Raw genomic sequence first — 19,244 nt, forward strand, 5'->3', positions numbered from 1 at the left:
TCTCTTGCACCATTCACAGATTCCCATTAAGAAGTACAAAAAAATCTATTTTACAGCATGTGATAAATGCGGCGAAATCCTGCATCCCTCTCTATTGGAAAAAATGTTCCCCCCCTTTCATTACTCACTGGCTTAGGAAAATAGAGGACATTAAAAAAAATGGAGGACTTGATCCTCACATCACAAGGTAAACAAGAATTTTTTAAACAAACCTGGGACATCTGGAATACCTTTATATTCTCGCTGGAAGGATGTCGCCTGCTATCGCCTTAGTGCTCTGAGCTTTCCTTGACTGGCCCCTTGGACAGTGGCTGCCATCGTGTCTCGTCCCCTCTTCTCCTTTTCTGATCTTTCAACCCTTCTCTTTTCTGCCTTCCTCCCCTAACTCTCACCCCCTCCACCCCCTCTCTCTTTTGGAAAGAGTGGAAAATTGGGAATGACGGCCCCACACCCCCCTCTGGATGGATTATGCCGGAGGGACCTGGGGTTTGTGTGACCCTGGATCTTGGTACAGAAGGCAGACTCACAGTTGCGAATATACCTGTATCAAGTATTGTTCAGCTGCTTTTTGCTCTGTATTTCTTTGTTGCATTATGTACTCGGGGGACCGTCTTCCCCTATTTGGAGAAAAAATTATATTTGACCAAAAAAAAGAAGCGTACGACACCTGGTATTCCCAGGCGGTCTCCCATCCAGGCATTAACCAGGCCCGACCCTGCTTAGCCTCCAAGATCAGATGAGATGGAACAGATTCAGGGTGATGTGGCCGTAGCAAATATCTTCAGGCACTCTCAACTCTCTTGACAAACACCAAGATGGTCACCTTGGAAACAAGCGGAAAAAAATAGGTCAACGGCAACAACATAAAAAGAAGCCTACGGCATCTGGAAATCCCAGGCGGTCTCCCATCCAGGTACTAAACTGGTCCCAACCCTGCTTAGCCTCTGAGATCAGATGAGATTGGGCTCTTTCAGGGTGGTGTGGCCGTAGGAGATTTCTTCAGGCACTCTCAACCTTGACTAACGCCAATACGGTCACCTTGGGAAACAAACAAAAATACCAAGTCAACGCCAACAACATGAGAAGAAGTCTACAGCACCTAGTATTCCCAGGTGGTCTCCCATCCAGGTATTAACAAGGCCCGACCCTTTTTAGTCTCTGAGATCAGACAAGATCTGGTGCTTTCAGGGTTATGTGGCCATAGGCGAGCTCTTCAGGCACTCTCAACCCTCTTGACAAACACCAAGATGGTCACCTTGGTAAACAAACAAAAAAAAAAAAACAAGTCAACGCCAACAACATAAAAAGAAGCCTTCAGCACCTAGTATTCCCAGGTGGTCTCCAATCCAGGTACTAGCAAGGCCCGACCCTGTTTAGCCTCTGAGATCAGAGGAGATCGGGCGCTTTCAGGCTTATGTACCCATAGGCAATCTCTTTGGGCACTCTCAACCCTCTTGACAAATGCCAAGATAGTCACCTTGGGAAACAAGCGAAAAAAAAACAGGTCAATGTCAACAACATAAAAAGAAGACTACGGCACCTGGTATTCCATAGCCATCTCCCATCCAGGGACTAACTAGGCCCAACCCTTTTTTATCCTCAGAGATGAGAAGAGATAGGGCTCTTTCAGGGTGATGCTGCTGTAAGCTAACTCTTTGGGCACTCTCAACCCTCTTGACAAATGCCAAGATGGTCACCTTGGGAAACAAGCGAAAAAAAAAAAAAAAGAATCAACGCCAACAACATAAAAAGAAGCCTACAATAACTGGTATTCCCAGGTGGTCTCCCATCCAGGTACTAACCAGGCCTGACTCTTCTTAGCCTCCAAGATCAGACGAGATTGGGTGCTTACAGAGTGCTCGGACACTTTCCCCATCACTATTGGGACGAGGCAGGGGTGCCCTCTGTCTCCCCTAATTTTTATTCTGACACTGGAACCACTTATGTGTCACGTTCGGAATGACCCGAATATTACTGGCATATCCAAACCCTCGGCACACCACAAAATTGCGGCGTACGCTGACGATCTAATTTTTTTCCTCTCCAATCCACACATTTCGCTTCCCAATATACTCACGGCTCTCCGGCGATACGGCAGCCTATCAAACTATAAAATCAATTGCACCGTCGGCTGTATTGAATATATGGGTCCCGGATGGTGAGGCCAAGAGGCTACACTCCGCTTTTCCATTCTACTGAGCTGAAAAATCTATACGTTACCTGGGCGTTGACATCGCAGCGGATTTGCCGCAATTGTACCAGCTTAATTTTGTCCCTCTCCTGAATAGACTGAAATCTGATTTGGGAAACTGGCATGCTTTAACACTGACCTGGTTCGGGCGCTGTAATGCATTCAAAATGACGGCCCTCCCGCGGATCTTATACTTGTTCCAGACATTACCGATCCGGTTACCCCCAATTTTTTTCAGACAACTGCAGGTGCTGCTCCGGGACTTTATTTGGTTGCGCAAACCGCCCAGAGCCCGTTTGCAATTGCTTGCCAGACCAAAGGACAAGGGGGGTCTGGGTCTCCCAGATCTGAGACAATACAACAGAGCGACTCTGCTAGCGAGAGTCGTTGATTGGCATTGTAATGGCCCACACAAGCAGTGGGTGGAGATGGAGATTGAGGATGGATCCATTCCCCTATTGACCTCCCCGTGGCTCCTGTCCACCCTACCAAAAGACCTCAGAGATCACCCCGTAGTGGGAGCTACGTTGGCTGTTGTGCAGAGGTTGTTCCGCTGCACACACACATTGCTCCCCTGCCGTCACCAATGACTCCGGTTATAGGTAATCCAGACTTCCCACCGGGATTTACCAACAAGAAACTGCGACAGTTGACAGTGGTGGGGAAACAGCGTCTGGGAGATGTGTGGCCCTCGGGAGGGCTCCCGACCACGCAAACTGTCGCCGAGCTTTCTGACCCTCCGCTTGACTTGTTTAATGCTTATCAACTTTGTCACTTTCTTCTGGCCATACAAAGGGCCCCCTACACTCCTAGAGACCTGACGCCCTATGAATCCATCTGTCACAAAAAGGAACCTGTGCGACACACCCTTTCCCTCCTCTACAACCTATTAAGTAGTCAGGAGGAGGAGTCGACCCCACCATTTATCCACAAATGGGAGAGGGACTTTGGCATCACATTTACCCCACAACAGATAGGGAAGATCCTGACATTAGTACATAAAGCTTCCATCGCAAACCAATATCAAGAATCGGGATACAAGATAGTCTCACGCTGGTATAGAGTCCCATATCTTCTGAATAAAATTAATAGATCGATTCCGGATGTTTGTTGGAGGTGCAATTCAGATACGGGGACCATGGGACACATTTTCTGGGCATACCCGGCCTTGAGGAACTTTTGGGTGGAGGTGACCGGGACGATAAAAACTCTCAGAAATGTAGATATCGCAGACAACCCAGCAGCGTGCCTTCTACACTTGACCGAACAGCCTGTTCGAAAATACAAGAAAACCCTCACGATGCAACTCCTGAACGCCGCCCGGGCCTGCATTTCCACACTGTGGAGGCAGCCTCAGCCCCCATCCAAGGTGCTGTGGTATTCCAAAGTCAATCATATTCTCCGGATGGAAGAATTGACCGCCACCCTTCACAACACTGAAGAGGCATTTAGTGTTACATGGAGGCCCTGGAGGTATTTTACTGGTACTTGAGACTACATTCGGGAGGTGAGCAGCGCCCCTGTCCCAGAAAACGACTGAACATCTAACGTTTACCTACGTAGGCCAAGTCTGCCCTGGGTGGCATTCCCCCCCCCCTCCCTTTTTGTCTTTATTTTTCTTTTTTTCCCCGCTGCCATCCCCCCCCCCCCTCCTCTCTCTCCGTCTTTGCACTCTCTTCTTCCCCCGTCCTCCCTTTTCACTATGCCTTGTCTCCTTACTAGCCTTTGGGACCCAGAAGAACCCCAGGGTTCTGGACACGACCGGCTCATATTTTACTCTGGTTCACATAGGTCATGATAAGCTGGCTCGCTGTGGTCCCAGTTGTTCTCCATGATTACATTTGTCCGAACGGAGCTGCATTAGTTATACTGTACTACATGTCGGAGGTGGGGTTTCTCTCTTTTCTGCATGAAACTCCAGGACTCCCCTTGAGAACCCAGAGTTATTTGGCTGCCTATTTTTTGTTACCATGTAATTGTGACCCTGGGTCATGCTGTATGGTTGACTGTTATATTTATGTTGTTCTACTTATACTTAATAAAACAATAAAACAAAAAAAAATAAAAATAAGTCAATGCCAACAACTTAAAAAAAAAGCCTATGGCATCGAGAAATCCCAGTCGGTCTCCCATCCAGGTACTAACCAGGTCCCAACCCTGCTTAGCCTCTGAGATCAAATGAGATTTGGCTCTTTCAGGGTGATGCAGCCATAGTAGATTTTTTCAGGCACGCTCAACCCTCTTGACAAACGCCAAGATGGTCACCTTGGGAAATAAACAAAAAAAACAAGTCAACGCCAACAACATAAAAAGAAGCCTACCGCACCTAGTATTTCCAGGCAGTCTCCCATCCAGGTATTAACAAGGCGCGACCCTTTCTAGCCTCTGAGATAAGCAGAGATTGGGCGCTTTCAGGGTGATGTGCCCATAGGCAATCTCTTTGGGCACTCTCATCCCTCTTGAAAAATGCCAAGATAGTCACCCTGGGAAACAAGCAAAAAAAAACAGGTCAACGCCAACAACATAAAAAGAAGAATACGGCACCTGGTATTCCAAGGCCATCTCCCATTCAAGTACTAACTAGGCCCAACCCTTCTTAGCCTCTGAGATCAGAAGAGATAGGGTGCTTTCAGGGTGATGAGGCTGTAAGCGATCTCTTTAGGCACTCTCAACCCCTGGTATTCCCAAGCTGTCTCCCATCCAGGTACTAACTAGGCCCATCGCTGCTTAGCCTCCGAGATCAGATGAGATTGGGCTCTTTCAGGGTGATTTGGCCGTAGGCACGCTCTTTGGGCACTCTGAAGCCTCTTGACAAAGGCCAAGATGGTCACCTTGGGAAACAAGCTAAAAAAAACAGGTCAAAGCCAACAACATATAAAGAAGCCTACGGCATCCAGTATTCCCAGGCGATCTCCCAATCAAGACACTAACCAGACCAGATCCTTCTATGGCACCTGGTCTTCCCAGGCAGTCTCTCATCCAGGTACTAACCAGGCCTGACGCTGCTTAGCCTCTGAAATCAGACGAGATCGGGTGCTTTCAGGTTGATGTGGCCGTAAGCGTTCTCTCCAAGACACGCCCAACCCTCTTGACAAACGCCAAGATGGTCGCCTTGAGAAACAAGCAAAAAAAACAGGTCAAAGCCAACAACATAAAAAGAAGCCTATGGGCTTACAGCGGACCTTAAAAGATGGGACCCACTAGCTCTGTCATGGTTCGGACGCTGTAATGTGTTGAAGATGAACGCGATGCCACGACTTCTGTATCTACTACAAGCCTTACCTATCAAAATACCCCAGACTTTCTTTCATGCGGTTCGCTCAATCTTTATCAAGTTCCTCTGGCGCAGAAAACATATGCGTATTGGTAGGGCAATGCTATTGTGACCGAAATTGCGGGGAGGTATTGGCTTCCCGGACCCTGCTCTATATTACACAGCGACGCACATGACACCGGTGGTTGACTGGTGCCGGTGTTCTGCCATATACTGTCCGGCCATGATATAGTGTCCGCGCCGTACTGCGCATGCGCAGTACGGAGCAGACGAAGCTTCGGAAAATCTCTGAAGCTGAACGGCGCCTGCGCGGTGAGTGGAGGTGGTAGCCCCACCATCCAAGCGGACATAGGGTTGTGAATATTAGAGGGCCCCTCGCAGGCGAGCTTCGCTCGCCACGCTTCGGGCTTGGCCTCGCTGCACTCGGCTCTTTAATATTCTTACTCTATGTCCACTTGGATAGTGGGGATAGAACCTGGACTCAGTGCGCAGGCGCCGTTCATGCTCGGCAATTTTAGGAATCTGTGTTGCTGTGTACTGAGCATGCGCAGTACATAGCGGACACTATCCGATGGGGGACCATATGTGATAAGACACCGGCATGGGGAACTGAAGCTATGGGTCAAGCTAGAGCAGGAGATGGCGTGGGTTCCACTGGCTTGTCTGCCTTGGGCGGGGAGGCCATTGGAGCCCTGTGTGACTACTCACCCGTTAATTGGCCCCTCGCTCGCCGAGATGGATAGTTTTTTTCACCTTTCCCACCTGACTAACTTCCCTTCTCCTATGACCCCAATTATTGGACATCCTAGATTCCCTCCGGGCCTGTCTGACCAGGCCTTTACCAGGCAAACCCCGAAAGGGCTTCTGAGAGCAGCCCTATTTCTTGGACCCACGGGCTTGATTCCCATGGGGACCATACTGCTAGAGCAAGTACCTGTTGCATTGGATAGCTGGAGAGCTAGACAGCTAATCCATTTCCTCGGATCACTACCTAACCAGTCGTTCTTCTCTAGACAATTCCACCCCTTTGAGGAACTTTGCCTGGATGATGGCCCAATTCGTGGTTCCCTCTCTAGGTCCTACCAAATCCTGACAGGCGCACAATCCTCCACGGATCCACCCTTCCTAGCTAAATGGAAAAGAGACTTACAAACTACATTCTCCAAACCACAGAAGGACAGAATACTCTTTTTCGCCCATAAGTCGTCACTCTGCAGTAAATATCAGGAGATCTCATATAAGCTGATCACACGCTGGTATCGTACACCGGTGGTGTTGTACAAAATATTCCCCGGTCAATCTGACCGCTGCTGTCGCTGTGGGCAACAGGCTGGCACCATTCTCCACCCTTTCTGGGAATGCCCTAAATTACAAACATTCTGGCAGCCTGTCCTGAGACTCATCCACAAGTTCACAGACATTTCCTTAGCCAATGATCCCGCAGCAGTTCTTCTCAATCTAAGCGTTATCATAAGTCCTTACTTAAACATCTCCTCAATGCAGCTAGGGCCTGCATCCCAAGTCAGTGGAAAGAGCAATCTGCTCCAATGGTGACCCAGTGGTTCGCAAGGGTAAATGATATTGAACGAATGGAAGACCTGACTGCCACAATGAGGGATAAAATGGAGGAGCATGGGAACAGATGGTTCTACTGGACCCAGTTTCGCTTTTCGGAAGAATACCTCCATGAGACATAGTAAGCTCATGGTGATCGTTGGAGATCGCTGTTCCAAACGTTTGACAGCTGATGAGCTGGTGAGCCGAGGGCGTCTCTTGCTCCCTGGGAGGGGACCCCACCCTATCCACTCTACCCACGACACCCCCTTACCCCTTCTTTTCCTTTTCTGCAATTTCCTTCCCCAATCTTCTCTTTCCCCTTCTCCCTCCTTTCAGTTCTACTATTTCCCTTCTTAACTCAAAAAAGGGAAAAGAAAATGGTATGTTCCGACCCCATTTGACTACTACACAATACTCTTCCCCTATCTATGGATATCTAAACTCTTCGAGGGTAGCAGGGCTAGTATCAATAATATTTTAAGTGGTAGAGGATCCCAATGAGATGGAGCTTTAATCTCATCTTGATATGACCGCAAAGCTGTACACGTGCTATTCTCCTCGGACTTCTTACCATTGGCTCTGATATCCATGCAATATGATCGTTTGTTTGTAACTATTTGTATCACACATTCTGTGAAGTTGCCTTTGCATTGTATGTCGCATACTACTAAATAAAAAAAATAAAAAAAAAAAGAAGCCTATGGCACCTGGTATTCCCAGGCGGTCTCCCATCCAGGTACTAACCAGGCCCGACACTGTTTAGCATCCGAGATCAGACGAGATTGGGCGCTTTCAGGGTGATGGGGCCGTAGGTGATCTCATCGGGCACTCTCAACCCTCATGACAAACGCCAAAATGGTCACCTTGGGAAACAAGTGAAAAAAAAAAAAACAGGTCAAGGCCAACAACATAAAAATAAGCCTACAGCACCTAGTATTCCCAGGTGGTCTCCAATCCAGGTACTAGCAAGGCCCAACCCTGTTTAGCTTCTGAGATCAGAGGAGATCGGGCGCTTTCAGGGTTATGTGCCCATAGGCAATCTCTTTGGGCATTCTCAACCCTCTTGACAAATGCCAAGATAGTCACCTTGAGATACAAGCGAAAAAAAACAGGTCAATGTCAACAACATAAAAAGAAGAATACGGCACCTGGTATTCCAACGCCATCTCCCCTCCAGGTACTAACTAGGCCCAATCCTTCTTAGCCTCAGAGAAGAGAAGAGATAGGGCTCTTTCAGGGTGATGCTGCTGTAAGCGATCTCTTTGGGCACTCTCAACCCTCTTGACAAATGCCAAGATGGTCACCTTGGGAAACAAGCAAAAAAACAAAACTACGAATCAACGCCAACAACATAAAAAGAAGCCTACAATAACTGGTATTCCCAGGTGGTCTCCCATCCAGGTACTAACCAGGCCCGACTCTTCTTAGCCTCCAAGATCAGACGAGATTGGGTGCTTTCAGAGTGATGTGGCCATAGGCAATCTCTTCAGGCACTCTCAACCCTCTTGACAAACACTAAGATGGTCACTTTGGGAAACAAGCGAAAAAAAACAGGTCAACGCCAACAACATAAAAAGAAGTCTACGACACCTGATATTCCCAGGCGGTCTCCCATCCAGGTACTAACAAGGCCCGACTCTTCTTAGCCTCCAACATCAAACGAGATCGGGTGCTTTCAGGGTGATGTGCCCGTAGGCAATCTCTTCAGGCACTTTCAACCCTCTTGACAAACGCCAAGATGGTCACCTTGGGAAACAAGCAAAAAAAATAAAAATAAGTTGGAAGCTAGAGACAATACGCCCCGAGTCCTCAATTTAATCCATGCGGCGCATGTACAGGGAAGGCCCTTGCTTATGTTGTCAACGGACGCGGAGAAGGCCTTTGACAGGGTGGCCTGGCACTTTATGCAGGCCACCCTGGAACATATAGGTCTTGGCCCCAACATGATGATGTCACTTTACTCCACACCGTCGGCAGCGGTACGGGTGAACGAGTGGTGCTCGGACTCTTTCCCCATCACTAATGGGACGAGGCAGGGGTGCCATCTGTCTCCCCTAATTTTTATTCTGACACTGGAACCACTTATGTGTCACGTTCGGAATTACCCAAATATTACTGGCATATCCAAACCCTCGGCACACCACAAAATTGCGGCGTACGCTGATGTTATAATTTTTTCCGTCTCCAATCCACACATTTTGCTTCCCAATATACTTGCGTCTCTCCAGCGATACGGCAGCCTATCAAACTATAAAATCAATTGCGCCAAGTCAGCTGTATTGAATATATCGGTCCCGGATGGTGAGGCCAAGAGGCTCCGCTCCGCTTTTCCATTCTACTGGGCTGAAAAATCTATACGTTACCTGGGCGTTGACATCGCAGCGGATTTAGCGCAATTGTACCTGCTTAATTTTGTCCCTCTCCTGAATAGACTGAAATCTGATTTGGGAAACTGGCATGCTTTAACACTGACCTGGTTCGGGCGCTGTAATGCATTCAAAATGACGGCCCTCCCGCGGATCTTATACATGTTCCAGACATTACCGATCCGGTTACCCCCAATTTTTTTCAGACAACTGCAGGTGCTGCTCCGGGACTTTATTTGGGCGCGTAAACCGCCCAGAGCCCGTTTACAATTGCTTGTCAGACCAAAGGACAAGGGGGGTCTGGGTCTCCCAGATCTCAGACAATACTACAGAGTGACTCTGCTAGCGAGAGTCGTTGATTGGCATTGTAATGGCCCACACAAGCAGTGGGTGGAGATGGAGATTGAGGATGGATCCATTCCCCTCCCCGTGGCTCCTGTCCACCCTACCAAAAGACCTCAGAGGTCACCCCGTAGTGGGAGCTACGTTGGCTGTTGTGCGGAGGTTGTTCCGCTGCACACACATTGCTCCCCTGCCGTCACCAATGACTCCAGTTATAGGTAATTCAGACTTCCCACCGGGATTTACCAACAAGAAACTGCAACAGTTGACAGTGGTGGGGAAACAGCGTCTGGGAGAGGTGTGGCCCTCCGGAGGGCTCCCGACCACACAAACTGTCACCGAGCTTTCTGACCCTCCGCTTGACTTGTTTAGTGCTTATCAACTTCGTCACTTTCTTCTGGCCATACAAAGGGCCCCCTACACTCCTAGAGTCCTGACGCCCTATGAATCCATCTGTCACAAAAGGGAACCTGTGCGACACACCCTCTCCCTCCTGTACAACCTATTGAGTAGTCAGGAGGAGGAGTCGACCCCCACCATTTATCCACAAATGGGAGAGGGACTTAGGCATCATATTTACCCCACAACAGATAGGGAAGATCCTGACCTTAGTACATAAAGCTTCCATCGCAAACCAATATCAAGAATAAGGATACAAGATAGTCTCACGCTGGTATAGAGTCCCATACCTTCTGAATAAAATGAATAGATCGATCCCGGATGTTTGTTGGAGGTGCAATTCAGATACGGGGACCATGGGACACCTTTTCTGGGCATACCCGGCCTTGAGGAACTTTTGGGTTCCCAGCAGCGTGCCTTCTACACTTGACCGAACAGCCTGTTCGAAAATAAAAAAAAACCCTCACGATGCAACTCCTGAACGCCGCCCGGGCTTGCATTCCCACACTGTGGAGGCAGCCTCAGCCCCCATCCAAGGTGCTGTGGTATTCCAAGTCAATCATATTCTCCGGAAGGAAGAATTTTTTTTTTTATAATTCTTTATTTTTGAGATTTTCCAAAATTTACAGACAACTATAATACATATATAAACCATTTCACATAATAATAAATACAGCATCATTTCTTATAAAGGTTGTCTTCCTTTTCCCTCCCTCCCCCCCCCCTTCCCTCCCCTCTCTCACTCGATCCTACTCCATGGGATTCCTTTTAGCTAACATTCCACCATCTTCAAATAATTTTCAGTTTTACCATATAGTACCCAGAGACGCCATTTATTCTGGTACCTCTCCTCCATATTATCCAGTTTGTACATTGACTCTTCAATAATTCGTGTCCTTTCTAATCTTTCTGCCCACTCCCTCATCGAGGGAGGATCAGATCTTTTCCATCTTAGCGGTATCAATGATTTAGCAGCGTTTAATAGACAGGGGATCAAGGAATACCCATACTCCCTCTCTCCTTTTTCTATATCATGAAATGGGCATACCCATGGATCCCTCCTAATCCTTTCCCCTGTTATTTCAAAAATTGTTTCTATTACTTTATCCCAAAATGTCTGTATCTTAGGGCACAGCCACCATATATGAGCAAATGACCCCTCCCCCAAGCAGCCTCTCCAGCATGACCGGGGGGTCGCACTACATATTTTATTTCCTTGTTGTGGGGTTATGTACCATCTTGTTAAAAGTTTATATGACATCTCTCGTGTTTGTGAGTCTACGGCAACCGAATAGGTTCGTCTAATTATCCTATTTCTATGATAATCGTTACTTAAGGACCCGCTTTCACTTTCCCATTTTTCTAGGTAGGGGGGGTAGTTTTGCTCTATTCTTTCTATTAGGATTTTATAAAGTTTTGAAATCCTTTTTTCAAGGCACTGACGGTTCACTAATAGCTTCTCCAGTGGTCTAAATTGTTCCTTACCCCGTAATGGCTGTGGTAGAGACTGAATGAAATAATATAATTGATAATATCTCCATTTATCTAATGGTTTGTGACCCCATTTCCCTATAATTTCCTCATACGTGCACATCCTATTTCCTTCCATCACCTCCTGTAGTTTAATGTTGTCTTTCTTAACCCATCTACTATAATATAAATATTCCTCTTGACCTGGGATAAAAAATTTAGTGTCCAATAGTGGCATTAATGGTGAGTTGTGCTCCCAGTTATGTCTCTTATTTATTGTGTCCCATATCTGAAGTAAGTTTTTTGTCAGTGTGTTTGTGCTATGGCCTAATTCTCTATGTTTTGCAGGTATCCATACTATTTCCCCTAATTCCCTTCTACTTAACTTAATTTCTAATTCAACCCAGTCCTTTCCCTTTTTATTGTGTATCCAATCCGGGATTCGTGAGATTGCTATGGCCTCATAATACTTTTTGAGATCCGGCATTGCCAGCCCTCCCCTGTCTTTACTTCTTATCAGGGTATTCAGTGCCACCCTCGCCGCTTTTTTTTTCCATATAAATCTGTTAATCAATGTTTTTAGTTTATTTAAATAGACCTGTGGTAACGCTATTGGGATCATTTGGCATGTATAGGTGAAAATTGGTAAAATAAACATTTTAACTACGTTTATTCTACCTGTCCATGATAGAGCTTTATGTTGACATCTTTCCAAATGTTGTTTAATTTTATTTAGTATGGGTATATAGTTGGCCTCAAACAGATCACTCATCTCTGCTGTCAACCTTATTCCCAAATAGGCCAATTCCCTCCCACACCATCTAAAGGGGAATTTAGATTGGAGGATGCTCTGCTCTATTATTGGCGTATTTAAATTCAGAATTTCAGATTTAGATATATTAACCTTAAAGTTAGAGACCCTCCCATATTTTGATAATTCTTCCATTATTGCTGGTATGGAAGACCCAGGGTTGGAAATATAGAGCAAAAGGTCGTCCGCAAACGCTGCGACCTTGAACTCCCTCTTAGCAGCCCATATCCCATGAATGTTTTGATTCATCCTAATGGCCATCAGCAGGGGTTCAAGCGACAATATAAATAATAATGGGGATAACGGGCAACCCTGTCTTGTCCCGTTGAACAACTCAAGGGGGCAGGACAGAGCCCCATTTATTCTTATTTTAGCTTTAGGGTGGGTGTATAGGGCTTCTATCCAGCCCCTCATCCGCTCCCCTAATCCATACCTTTCCAGCACTTCAAACAGGAACCCCCACCCCACTCTGTCAAATGCCTTTTCCGCATCTATTGACATGAGTACCGTGGGGGCACCCTGTCTTACAGCTTCTTGGCATAACATAATGGTCTTTAGAGTGTTATCCCGACCTTCTCTCCCTTCGATAAATCCAACCTGATCCTGCAGTATCCACTCTGACACATGGGGTCCTAATCTTTCAGCGATAATTTTTGCGAACAATTTAATGTCTGAGTTTAGTAAGGAAATTGGCCTATAGCTTTCTACTGCCGTTGGGTCCTTTCCCTCTTTCAAGATCAGGACCACATGTGTCAAGAGTGTTTCTTCGCGGAATTTTTCGCCCTTCCCCACTGCATTAAAATAGTCGCATAATTTTGGGACTAGCTGTTTTTGGAATTGCTTGTAATATGAGATCGGGAAACCGTCGGGCCCCGGGCAACCTCCCTTAGCTGTATTTTTGATCGCCCTCTCAACCTCCCCCCTTGATATTGGGGTTTCTAGTGCTTCCATTTCTATTTGCTTGGCCCTGGGGATATCTATCCAATTTAAGTAATCCTTTATTTCCTCCCCTACTCGATTCTCTACCTTATCCTGTTGCCCGATATTATAAAGGCCCCGATAATATGTAAAAAATGTGTTCACAATATCATCTGGCATATTTTGTATGTCCCCCTCAGCATTTCTCACTTTTGGGATAAAAGTTCTACTTTTCTTTTCCTTCACCCTCCTAGCCAACCATTTACCTGATTTATTCCCCCATTGGTACCTTTCTCTTCCCAAAATATGGTAGGCCGTTCTCCTATCCTGCTCCAAGCAATCATCTAGCTCTCGTTTTTTTGTTATTAAATCTTGGGTGTCCCGAAGCCCCCATGGTCTCCACGTCTGTTCCAATCTCTGGATTTCCTCGTATAATAGAGTTTTCCTCCTTTCCCTCTCTCTCTTTTTCCCTGCACCGATCCCTATTAATAACCCTCTTATAACTGCCTTGTGCGCTTCCCATAATACAGGGCTAGAGGTTTCCGGTATGTCGTTCAGACTAAAAAATTGTGCAATCTCATGCTCGATCCTTTCTATTGTATCTTTATCCTGTAATAGCGATTCATTCAGTCTCCAATTCATCCTCGGTCCATGATCCCTCCCAATCTCCAGCTGGATCAACACAGGTGCATGATCTGAAACTGTTCTTATCTTTATTTCAGCCTTCTTAAGTGCCCTTAGAAATGAATGTTCCAAAAAAATATAATCTATTCGGGAGAAAGAACCATGGACCGAGGAGAAACATGTATAATCCCTATCTTTTGGATGCAGTGTTCTCCAGGTATCATATAATTGATATGCAGTTAACGCCCTTAAAAACAATCTCTGTTTATGTTCAGATATCCTAGGGCCCGCCCCTGTAGTATCTAATTTAGGGTTCATACTCCAATTGAAATCCCCTGCCAGGATTAATTTCCCTTCTTTAAAGTCTTCTATTTTATTCAATACTTTCTTCAGAAATCTACCCGTATTCTTGTTTGGGGCATAAATATTGACAATTGTACATTTAAAATTAAACAGCCTGCCTTTTAGGCACAGGTAACGACCCTCCGGATCCACTAGTCGCTCTTCTAGGTTAAACCTCGTTGTTCTACTAAACCCTATCGCAACCCCTCTCGAATAGGGGGATGGGGAATCCCCATAAAACCACACCGGAAAATTAGCCGAATTCAATCTAACCCCAGAAGTGCATGTTATATGCGTCTCTTGAAGACATACTATATTTGCTTCCATGTATTGCAATTCGTCATTTATCCTATATCTTTTCCTTTTTGAGTTTAAACCCCTTACATTATAAGTGATAACATTAAGGACTACCATACCTCTCTACGCGGGGTAATTCCCCCTCTTTTTTTTTCTTCTAAGCGTCCAGTGGATCCAGTGGTACCTGTCCCTACTAGCCCTATGGGAGGACCGAGTGAGAGCCCCAAAAAGCAACCAAAAACCACCCCCCTCCCTCCCTCTCCCCTCCCTACTCCCCCCTTGTCCTATAACGGAACGTCTTATGAGACTGGGTAGGACACCCCCCTTCCCGTTAAGCCTATGGCACTGGTGGACCGATATTTGTGTTCGCCTCACCCCCATAGTGTCCCTGGGGCTCGCACCCTTATCCGCCTGAGACTCCCCCCACCTTCCCTCCCCCCCTCCCCCCACCTTCCCTCCCCCCCTCCCCCCATCTCCCCTCCCCCCGCACTCCTCAGCTCTCAGCGCGGCCCATTAACTCAACTCATTTCCAGTAATCTTCTTTCGTCTCCAACTGCTAGGTCCATCCTGCCATTTCCTCCCCTGGGTGATAATCCCCTCACCCCCTAATACGTTTTCACAACCCCATTCTATCTGTGGGGCAGGGTGTATACCTAACTGCACACAAAATTCTGGGAGGTCTTCTGGGAAGCGTAGAACTGCAGATCGTCCCTCTTTCTTCCCTATGAGGCATGCTGGAAATCCCCATTGATATGGGATGTCCGCCGCTCTCAATAATTCCGTGAGTGGTTTTAAGCATCTCCTTCTTCCCAGTGTCTCCCCCGCTAAGTCAGAGTAAATCTGCAGTTCCGTGCCCTCATGGACCACCCCAGACTGTATTCTCACTCTTCTCATTACCTGCATTTTTTCTGCTACATTATGAAATCTCACTATAACATCTCGAGGTGCTTCTGATCTAATCCCCCGGGGTCGTGTCATTCTGTGTATTCTATCAATTTTCAATGGGACTGTAACTTCCTTATCCAATAGAGGGTTAAAAATCTGTTGAGCTATCTCTCCAAGGGCGGAACCGCTATATGTCTCAGGGAGACCTTTTATCCGTATGTTCTTCCTCCTACTTCTATTTTCTTGATCCTCCAACTTATATCTGATTGTTCTATTTGTCCTCCGGAGGGCTGTTATCTGCTCTAAAATTCCGTCAATCTTATGCTCTTGAGTCTCAACTCTATTTTCTATCTCCTCCACTCTCCCTAAGACCAAACCTATATCGCTTCTTATTGTTGCGATATCCGCCCTTAGAGAGACCTCCATTCTCGAGAACATCTCAGAAAGCATCTCCCTAATTTGTGGGGGCTGGGGGGTTTCTTTGTGACTATCCGAAACCATTTCTTCTGCCTCTCTGTTAACCATCTCCACCTCTCCCCGGGGATTATTCTGATCTACTTCTTCATTCTGTGGGTTTACTCCACTTTTTTTTTTAAGCTCACTTGACTTTATGGCAGGATTTTTTACCCCCCTACCCTCTTCCCCCTTCTGTCTACTTGGGCCCGAGCGGGATGGTTTTTCTGTCCTGGGGCTACCGGTCACTTCATCCTCTCTTATACTAGAATTTACAGCCAGGTATTTTTGGATTCCGACCGGGCTTGCAGCCAGGGTGATCGTCTTATTTGCTTTACCTGCCTTTCCCCTCATTTTGGCAGGACCAAGACCCTCCTTCCACTCCTTCCACTATCTATCGATCACCAGATTATTCTCTTTACTATTTTCCCCCTCCCTTTTCTTTCCTTCCCCCTCTTCCCCCCTATCTCTACCCTAATCTAATATACCTCCCTCCCAGACCTTTGAAAATCTCCCAGGGGTCTAATACCACCCACAATGAGGTACAATTAAATCAAAAGTATCGACAGCAGCCACTAGCTTACTTTCCGAAAAAAAAAAGAAGGGATGGGACATAGTTCAATTGCTTTCCACACCACAGGTAAATCATCTGTCCAAGTCCATACCGTATAACTCCACGGTTAACCTATAGCGTAGTAGACTAGGCAACGAAAAGTTATTGATATTAATATTATTATAGCTGTTATAATGAGTTCGTCTTACACTAGTAATAAATTATCCCGCCCTAAAATCAGAAAGCAAAGAACGATATCAAATATATCCAGTCCTTTAACTGTTGAATGGAGGTAAGCATAACAATCGCACAGCAAGGGAAGGTTTTAAATGCATTTTTCCAGTTTTTCCCGCCAGAGAAACTCTTACGTCAGATATCAAACATCAAGATGCATCCAGTGTCTACTGTTCAGAGCAGCACAAACTTCACCCTTTGGTTATGTACATATATATTCGACTGTTCTTTTGTGTTCAAAAAGGGGGGTTTAGCAGATGAAGCAGGTTCCAGCAGCAAACAGATTATTACTTTTCCTCTTCTTAACTCTTCCCCCTCTCCTCTCCAACTACACTTAAAGCCTAGCTGCAGCAGGTTTGGGGCATGCAGGGGAAATACTGTCCTTCGGGGGTCCGCATTCAGAAACAGCCTTCTTGTTCCATAAAGGAAGGAGGGGGAGGGGTACACACAAGTAAGCCCAAGCTATAACCAGGGGGAAATCTTCCTGTCTGGTATACTGTCCGTACCCACCTCCAGCTTTGGGCTGCCCCCGTCCCCGTCTGACCGCTTGTCTTACCGCTGTCCCGACATCATGGACCGACCGCCAAGCACAGCTCCTTGGATCAGCAGCTCCTCTCCAAGCGCCAGGTTCAGCTGTCTTCTGGCCAGGGGGTCTTCCTTCCTTACTGAGGGGTAGGCATCCACCGGACCTTCCGCCGATTCACGGCACCGAACAGAAGCAGGCTGTGAGCGTTTTACTCAGGCCGCGCCGGCCAGCCGACTAGCGCGTGTGCCAGGGCCATGGGAACCGCCGCAGCCAATTCAAATCGGCGCGGCGTTGCTGGAGCTTTCCGTGGGCCAATAGAGTGGCACGTAGCCCAGCATCGAGAGCACGACGGGGGGGAGACAGAGCGAGGCCCTCAGGAGATCCGGCGTGCGGCTGCTCCTACGTCATGGCGCTCCGCCCCTCCGGAAGGAAGAATTGACCGCCACCCTTCACAACACTGAAGAGGCATTTAGTGTTACATGGAGGCCCTAGAGGTATTTTACTGGTACTCGAGACTACATTCGGGAGGTGAGTAGGCCATGTCTGCCCTGGGTGTCTTTCCCCCCCCCCCCCCCTCCTGCCTTTTTGTCTTTATTTTTATTTTCCGTCTTTCAGTCTTTGCACTCTCTTCTTCCCCCGTCCTCCCTTTTGACTATGCCTTTTCTCCTTACTAGCCTTTGGGACCCAGAAGAACCCCAGGGTTCTGGACACGACCGGCTCATATTTTACTCTGGTTCACATAGGTCATGATAAGCTGGCTCACTGTGGTCCCAGTTGTTCTCCATGATTACATTTGTCTGAACGGAGCTGCACTAGTTATACTGTACTACATGTCGGAGGTGGGATTTCTCTTTTCTGCATGAAACTGTAGGACTCCCCTCTGAGAACCCAGAGTTATTTGGCTGCCTATTTTTTGTTACCATGTAATTGTGACCCTGGGTCATGCTGTATGGTTGACTGTTATATTTATGTTGTTCTACTTAATAAAAGAATAATAAAAAAAAAATAAGTCAATGCCAACAACTTAAAACTAAAGCCTATGGCATCGAGAAATCCCAGGCGGTCTCCTATCCAGGTACTAACCAGGTCCCAACCCTGCTTAGCCTCTGAGATCAAATGCACGCTCAACCCTCTTGACAAACGCCAAGATAGTCACCTTGGGAAACAAACAAATAAAACAAGTCAACGCCAACAACATAAAAAGAAGCCTGCGGCATCTGGAAAACCTTCTATGGCACCTGGTCTTCCCAGGCAGTCTCCCATCCAGGTACAAACCAGACCCAACCCTGCTTAGCCTCTGAGACCAAACGAGATTGGGCGCTTTCAGGGTGTTGTGCCCGTAGGCAACTATCTCTTTGGGCACTCTTAACCCTCTTGTTAAACGCCAAGATGGTCACCTTGGGAAACAAGCGAAAATAAACAGGTGAATGCCAACAACATAAAAAGAAGCCTACGGCACCTGGTATTCACAGATGGTCTCCCATACAGGTATTAACCAGGCCGTACACTGCTAGGCCTCCGAGATCAGATGAGATTGTGCGCTTTCAGGGTGATGTGGCCATAGGTGTTCTATTTAGACACTCTCAACCCTCTTGACAAATACCAAGATGGTCATCTTGGGAAACAAGTGAAAAAAAACAGGTCAACGCCAACAACATAGACCCTGGCGGTCTCCCATCTGACCCAGACCCTGCTTAGCCTCTGAGATTGGGCGCTTTCAGGGTGATGTGACCTCAGGCGAACGCTTCAGGACATACTTAAAACTCTTGACTGATGCTAAAATGGTCACCTTGGGAAACAAGCGAAAGAAAAACAAGTCAAAGCCAACAATATAAAAAGATTCCTATGGCACCTGTAATTAGGTACTATCCAGGCCGGACCCTGCTTAGCCTCTGAGATCAGATGAGATCGGGCGCTTTCAGGGGGATGTGGCTGTAGGAGATTTCTTTGGGCTCTCTCAGCCCTCTTGACAAATGTCAAGATGATCACCTTGGGAAACAAG

At 46.9% G+C, this 19,244-nt stretch overlaps 5 pseudogenes; all 5 read right to left on the minus strand.

The window, feature by feature from the left end:
* Positions 1-872: 872 nt before the first annotated feature.
* LOC144000174 (5S ribosomal RNA) lies at positions 873-992 on the minus strand (annotated as a pseudogene).
* A 6,725-nt stretch (positions 993-7,717) lies between these two features.
* LOC144000211 (5S ribosomal RNA) lies at positions 7,718-7,836 on the minus strand (annotated as a pseudogene).
* A 104-nt stretch (positions 7,837-7,940) lies between these two features.
* Positions 7,941-8,059, minus strand: LOC144000233 (5S ribosomal RNA; annotated as a pseudogene).
* A 323-nt stretch (positions 8,060-8,382) lies between these two features.
* Positions 8,383-8,501, minus strand: LOC144000189 (5S ribosomal RNA; annotated as a pseudogene).
* Positions 8,502-8,600: 99 nt separating this feature from the next.
* Positions 8,601-8,719, minus strand: LOC144000195 (5S ribosomal RNA; annotated as a pseudogene).
* Between the last annotated feature and the right edge of the window lie 10,525 nt (positions 8,720-19,244).

Source organism: Lithobates pipiens, unplaced genomic scaffold (assembly GCF_037356315.1).
Source record: "Lithobates pipiens isolate NorthernLeopardFrog02 unplaced genomic scaffold, aLitPip1_a1.2 Scaffold_191, whole genome shotgun sequence".
Lineage (NCBI taxonomy): Eukaryota > Metazoa > Chordata > Amphibia > Anura > Ranidae > Lithobates > Lithobates pipiens.